We start from the raw sequence: 7,474 nt of genomic DNA, 5'->3' as shown, positions 1-7,474 counted from the left end.
CTTAATAGCATGATATAAACCAAGCTTGGTGCTTTAGCTTCTTATCAGACTTTGTATTGCCTGTTTAGTCTGCACATTCACGAAACTGTCTTGTAATGTGCTTGTACAGCAACCAATACTGCGTTTTTCCATTGCTGGCTTTTACCACAGGACAAACAGGGCTTTGCAGAGGCTAAAAAAAAAAAAAAATTATATACAAGTGCAGCAATAACTCTGTTCAGCTGCTTACCAAAGCTTTTATGTCTCATTGCTATTTTTAAGACTGCGCGGTCTGTTGTGTCTCTGTTTGTCTTTTGGCAAGAAAAGCGCATGTAGCAGTGTAGATCGCATCGCAAAGCAGCAGCAATCACAGCTACAGATTACTGGTTGGGCTGCACTGTCTCCCCTTCCTCAGAGATGTGCCTGAGCAAATGACCTATATTTGGTTTGTGGCTACCCCATAACTGATACGTCTTCATATTATTCTTCATATTGACTAATAATAACAACAACAACCTCTTTGTGAGCTGTTTACCACCCACTTGTATCTATCCCCGAAAAAACCCAGAGGAAATAACATGAGGTAACATTCTGCTTCTATTTATAATCAGAAGAAAAAAAAAATGATTCCCAGTAATAAAGCAAATAGATGTTTATCTGCTGCAACAGAAATGTTGAGTCGAGTTTTTGAAATTCCAAACTTGAAGTTTCCTTTGCTTGTGTCAAAGCTGTTTCATCTTCTCTCTCAGCCTACACCTCCACCTCCTCTTTCTCACTGTCCTCACCCGACTCCTTCCCTCATTCCCTGGCTTTCCTGGCTGATCAGACACCCAGGCCATCGGGTGTCAGGCACTTCCCACAGCCCTGACCCGTGAAGCCGTATCTCCAAACTGGTTGAGATCATGGTAGAAAATGCACGGCACTTGGCAAAAGCTTCAGAAAGACGTGCTGTTAGTTGTCTCTCCAGCCCCTGCCTCAGATCTCCTGTCTGTAAAACAGCAGAAACTAGGTAGATCTTTCTTGTAAAAAGATATGCGCTGCGGGGAGGAAAATGCTGAAGACAGTCATACTGCAACTGGCCAAAGGCATTAGCATGCCCTGCTCAGCACTAGGTTCAAACACGTTGCTTTGCACAGCAAAGTTCATACCAAGCACCACCGACTCCTCACAGAGCGGTCATTGCCTCTCTTCCTAACCTCTTGCCTTCTTAACCTCCTCCCTTATGCTTTTGGCCCGTGAAACTTAAGGCAAAATCATCACTACCTCACCTGAAATATTCAAGAGAAGAGTAGACGTGGCACTGGGTGACATGGTGTAGAGTGTTGACAGGCATGGGGTGATGGCTGGACTAGATGATCCTAGTGGTCCTTCCTACATTAATCATGAAACTGTAGAATCCTTGGAGTTGGAAGGGACCTCTGAAGGCCATCTAGTCCAACTCCCTTGCAATGATTCTATGGTTCTATGATTCTATGATTCTTCACTTTCAAGGGATGCTGACATATGGTGAGGCCGTTTGTTGGCCCGGGGCAGCGTGCTGCTTTCTTCTCTGTGCTGCAGGGGAAAGTGGGACATGGGGAGGGATGTGGCCCTGGACACACATCAAGGCCACGGCACAGCCCAGGCGTGGAACCAACCTTCCTTTCAATCTGAGTTTTACTCATAGGCCAACCCCCTTCAGAAAATGGCTAAACCAAAACAAAACAAATCAACTTGTCAAGACACATCCTGAAACTACCTAATTACACTTGCAGTGGCCACAGAGGTACAGGATATTTTTACGTTTTTGTGGGTGTCTCTAACTTTCAATTGTTTGCTGTGCTTTTTTTTTTTTTTTTCACTCGAAGCACTGTTTGAAGTTGCAGTTTCCCAGCCTTCGTGTTCTGAGAAAAATCCTCCGTTACAGACCTTTCCTGCCAAATAGTTACACTGACATGTGAGAAAACGATTCAGCATCTAGAAAAAGCCCTTATTTGCAGAAATCTGAGCAATTTGGTCTACTTTTTTAATCAGACTGAGGGATGAAGATAGTTGGGGTCCACATGAATTTAAGTTGAGAAAATGAAGATTTTTACCAGTAGAAGTGGGAGTTAACAGACGAGGTGAACAAGCCCCAGGGCTTTTCCTCTTTTCTGTCTTCCTGTCTGTCTGACTCTGTTTGTTCCATAGAAATGAGAAGCAAATCCATGAGGCTGTGGTTAATTAAACATTGGCGTGACTCCTTGAAGGAAGTGGCAAGTCCATCATGACTGGAAGACTTTGAAATGCAGGCTAGCTGTCTTTTATAATGCAATCTTCAAGCTTAGTCAAGTTTCTTGGTTCAGTTGTGCTCAAAAAGATAATTTCTATGGAATTCAACAAGAGAATTTGTACTGGTATATTCTGGATGACAGAACTGGTTCAGTGGGTGAGAGACAGCCTTCAGATTTAACAATAAAAACCAACCAAAAAACTTGTTTGCTTATATATCACATAAAATGCATTATAGCTCATGAAAAAATTTATACAGTAGAAGATATGTCTCTCATTTGTGCACCCTTCAACTCACCATTGTTTTCATTTATCTGCTATTTGACTTGCATAAGCTTAAGGCTGAAGCGATCATTAACGTGCATAGTAATTTGAGTACGAGAGCTTTATTTATTTCATGGCCTCACTTAGAAGTGATTTCAGTTCTGTTCTCTACTGGAAGAAATCACTGTTAATCAGTGACAGACAATGCCAACAGATTATTAGTATTTTCCTTTTCTCTTTAAACAATGAAATAGTCTTTACTGTAGAAAGAATAAAAGATGCAGATGTGTCTATGCAATACCACAGCACCCATAGATATCTAACCATAAGAATCCTTTGTTTTTCTCTGCCAGGCATGTATTCAAAGCTATGCTAACAAGATTAACACAAGGACCAAAGTCAAGTCCAACGTTCAGGAGGCAAGGAGGACCACTCAGACAATTTATCTGCACTTAAGGCAAACTGGTGTTGACATGATGCAGAGAACTGTCTCTTTGCAGCCATACTTCTTGATGCTGGTTGTTAGAAAAAACATGCATTTTTAGTCATTTTATTCTCAGAAGGCAAAAGGGCATAGATAGCAATTCAAAGTGCTTTGGGACATTAAGATTCATAATTTTTTTTTTTCTGACTCCATGAAAATTTCATAATGAAACTCCAAAAAAATGAGATGAAATATACGGTTAAGTCTGGAAACCATGAGCAGTTCTGTGGTTTTGCTTGGGTTTGTACTGAAACTTGTCAAAACTAGGTAGTTTCTTCTCATTGCATCTTACCTAAAGATTTTGAATTCATTCATACCTGAAACTGAGAGTGAAATTCAGGGGGCATGAACCCATGTAGGGAAAAAGGGTTTGCATGAAACCGCAGGTCAGGTTTGCACCACTTCGAGTTGCATCGTGTTTGCTGCTGACTCACTGAACCATGGCTGGTGCTTGGTGGACTCCGTGACTCTTTGGCTACTTGGGAATTGTCGAGCTGCTGTGAAAACACACCTACCTGTGTGCTACTGTTCAAGGCAGCACCTTCACATGCATGGCTGACGCACTGAACAGGTTGCCCAAGGAGGCTGTGGATGCCCCATCCCTGGAGGCATTCAAGGCCAGGCTGGATGTGGCTCTGAGCAGCCTGGTCTGGTGGTTGGCCACCCTGCACGTAGCAGGGGGGTTGAAACTGGATGATCATTGTGGTCCTTTTCAACCCAGGCCATTCCATGATTCTATGATTCCACCTGTTGTGTTTTTATCAGCTGGATACCCTTGTGCTGGTTGACAGACCTCTCCTGTGGAAAAAATCTGGGGAAAAAATATGGAGAATTGGTTTTGGCAGAAAAACCCATGTTTGGTACAGCACAGCGTGGATGGGTTATCCTCATCGTCCTTTGGACGTCTCAGTGTCCAGCTCTTCTGAGAGGGTGAAAAACTTGCTTTCCCTGCCAAGTGTTGCAGACCAGAGGCAGTACTGTGTGACATTTGCATTAAGACATCAAAGAAAAATAAAGCAACCAAATTTCATGAAAAAGAAAATAATAATATCAAGAACAGACAGACAAGATTAAAATTTTCAGCCTAAGCCTGCATAAATTGAGACTGACATTGCTAAGGTTCCTGGGTGATATTAATTCAAAGGAAGCTCAAGTAGAAATGATCTGAATATCAATAGAAATGCACAGAGCTTTTGTATGCAGTGATTGGAATCAGAGACAGAAATACCAAATTTTATTCCAAAGAGGGCAGAAAGAACAGGATCCACGTTGGTGTTGTCCTTCTTGTGAATAAGAAATATGGCTTTGATAAAAGCTTTGGGCATTTTTAGGGTAACTATTCTTGTGAAAATACTGTCAGTATTTTGCCTGATATTTACCTTTTTAGGTACAGAAAAGGACAGCAGTCAAGGCTATAGCCTATTTAATTTTGCTTTTTCATCCTCCTGTGACTCACACATCGGCTTTATTTCTTTTTTACCATCAGTTCTTTGTGCAGCTCTGAACACATCACTTAAGCTACAGCTGAGGTGCCCTGGGCTGTAGCTTTACTACATGTTGTCAAATTCCTGAGCCACGTCATGTCAATACCATAAAGGCTCTTCAGAGAGCTCCGGTTGTCAGATGTTTTACATCGGAATGAGCGTGGGCTTGGGGGAGTCTGCTTTAAACTGCCTTAAGCATGAGCTATAAAGACCATCCCACCTCAGACTGGGAGGTGACCTGAGAGAGCTCCATCACAAACACTGGAGTGGAGCAGCGGCTTTTGCAATCCCATTATAGGGATGGGAAAATTAAACAGCTTCCCCAGCTCTTCTTTGAGAGGAAGAGTGATGGTGTTTCATTATTTTGAGGAGGATGAACTCATGAAATCTTTCAGCTTGCCAAAAATTATAAATATATTTTCACGCTGCGTTTGTGCTCTTGCTGTGATGCACGGACCATTCTTCAAGCTAAATGTGACTTTGACTTTTCCCCATGTTCACATATTATTTCCCAGTTGGGCTTAATGTACAAATGCCACACTGAGCAGGTTATGTGTATTTCCCTTTTTATAAGACGGAGGGAGATTTATTAGCCAACAAAGACCAACTTTCAGCTGTTCTTTGTTTCTAATCTGCATACATTCCCCCGCCAGCTGAATTCAGGTGTGATGCAGTTCTGCCCTTCTAGCAGAGTTCAGCCGGAGAGGATTCGGTCCCCAGAAAGGTTTTATTATTTTCCATCTGACCTCCAAATCACTTCTCTCTCTCCTCAATCAAAAGCTTTCAGTACACTCTCCATGTGCAAGGAACACAAATAACAGGTTTTGACATAACTGAGACCAACAATTCTTTACTCCAGGACCCCACTCCTTACCATAGGCAATTACTAAAATTTCATGTTCTGAAATATAGCTCAGTTTTGGGTGGCTCCATTTTTGGATATGCTGCTTGAATCACACAGAAATGGCCTGTTTTCCAGGGTGTGATGGGCACCCTGATGGACATGGAGATCCTTCGTGTTATTTCACTGAAAAATCTCCAAACAGATCTCAAAAACCACATTCTAAATAAAACTGCATTTTTTATTCAACAGTGTTTCTAGTTATCCTATTTCTTCTAGCTCTGTGACTCACATATTACTTTCTTCATCTCATTCCCAAATCATTAATCAGAAATCAGAGGGAATTGGTATCCAGGAAAGAGCATTTCTGTTGACTCATAACAGCAAATGCTGCTGAAAGATAGCAAAGATTTTCCAGAAAAGTTGGGCAGCTCCTTCTTTGGGGTGGGAGCTTCATGGGAAGAACTGGTACTGCCTGGGCTTCCCAGGACTCCAGTTGAGCAAATGCACTCTCTGACAAATCTGTGGAAGTTATTGCACTTTTACAACTGCTCCATTTGTACTGCTTTATTATTGCATTTTATTATCAATCTTAATGCCTCTGCTTTCTACCTGCACTTCCAGGGAGATGGATGTTACGCATCACCCCCAGTACAAGAAGATGTCTTACCCTCTGTAGCCAATTTTCAGCTAATTTAATTTACCTCTTTTTCTATTGCCTTATGAGGCTGAGTGATATAATTCTTTTGAACAAGTAAAACAGTTGCACAGCATGAATAAACACCGTGTAGCTTCCCAAGGAGGTAATAGAGTGCAATAGCAGCTCTAACCTATCTTTTTCTCTCTTATTTTCCTGCTGTCTGGTGTCTATTTTTATTCAGTAATTTTATTGGAGAAGCAAAATGAGAAAAGAACATTGCTATTCTTGGAAACCTTCCAACGTGTTGCAAGAGCAGAGAAGGCCTGGATGAGAGACACGCAGAGCCTTCCTCGGAAGACAGCTTTACAGCAACTGCCAACAATATCACCACAGCAGTGTTGGGAGTGTGATGCTGGAGTGTCATTTACTTCGTGCTGGGACCTACCTTGGATCAGGAGGAAATGAATAGGCACAGCTTCTAATAAGTATTATATAAAATAAATCTTTGTCACAGTCGAATTGCTGATTTTCAACGGGAATTCCATAATAACCATCTCACCCAACAGGAAACGTTTCCTACCATGCATCAGTAAAGGTAAGGCAAGATGGATGAGACCTCTTTGATCCATGGTTGCAAGTTCGTGTGCCACTCCTATGGGATCCAGTGCTGCAGTGTGTTTGGCTCCTGCTCAGCAGGAGGACACTGCCCTATCTCCATCGGCTTGGTCTGAGGTGCTGGGGACAAACACAACAGCAAAGCACAACACAGGAGAGTGATTCATCGGAGGAAATTCAAAAACCTATGATTCATACCCTGAGTGCCAATGATGTTTTGCACTAACCTCAGTTTACTGAGGTTGCATTTCCATTGCAAGTGATTTACGAAGCATCCGCATGTGCACTTGGGTGCAGTTCAGCCTCTTTGAAAGCAGGAGCCCAACCGCCTCACGTTTGCTGCCTGAGACCCTTAATTGGGGCACAGCTAGGAAGCATTCACAGCAATTAACGATCCATTGTGGTGAATATTCTCTGAGCTCTCTTAGGTCTTGAAAAACTCAGGACAGGGCGCTGGTAGCAAACTGTACGGATGTAAACATGAATGATGGTTTGGTAAGAAACAGACACTTCTCCCACTGAGGATAAAAACAGAAACTCCCAAAGGCATCTGTTCTCTTCACACCTCTGGATTTCAGTGTTGCTGGGCCACACGTCTCTGAAGAACTGGCCTTTAATGTCTGCCAGAAGGGTTTTCAGTTCTCACAGACTTCAAACAAAGGTGAATTTCCGTTGACCACATGGATGTTCTTTCAGTTCTCAGCAGTTTGGTTCCTTTCAGCGAAGAGGAGATAACAAAAATATTAATAAGGGGATGGGATATTTTGTACTTTTCTGCTAAAGACACTCACTTGAAAACTCTACCAAGAAATCATTAGAACTGCTGGTTTTGTGGTTCGTCTGTTTTCTCCCTTTCTGTCCTTTTAAGCAAAGCTCTTTGCTGTAGAGGATGCAGCAGGTGCATCGTATTAAGAACC

This window comes from Gallus gallus, chromosome 17, assembly GCF_016699485.2.
Source record: "Gallus gallus isolate bGalGal1 chromosome 17, bGalGal1.mat.broiler.GRCg7b, whole genome shotgun sequence".
Lineage (NCBI taxonomy): Eukaryota > Metazoa > Chordata > Aves > Galliformes > Phasianidae > Gallus > Gallus gallus.
The sequence above is the reverse complement of the archived record's forward strand: the minus strand, read 5'-3'. Positions refer to the sequence as shown.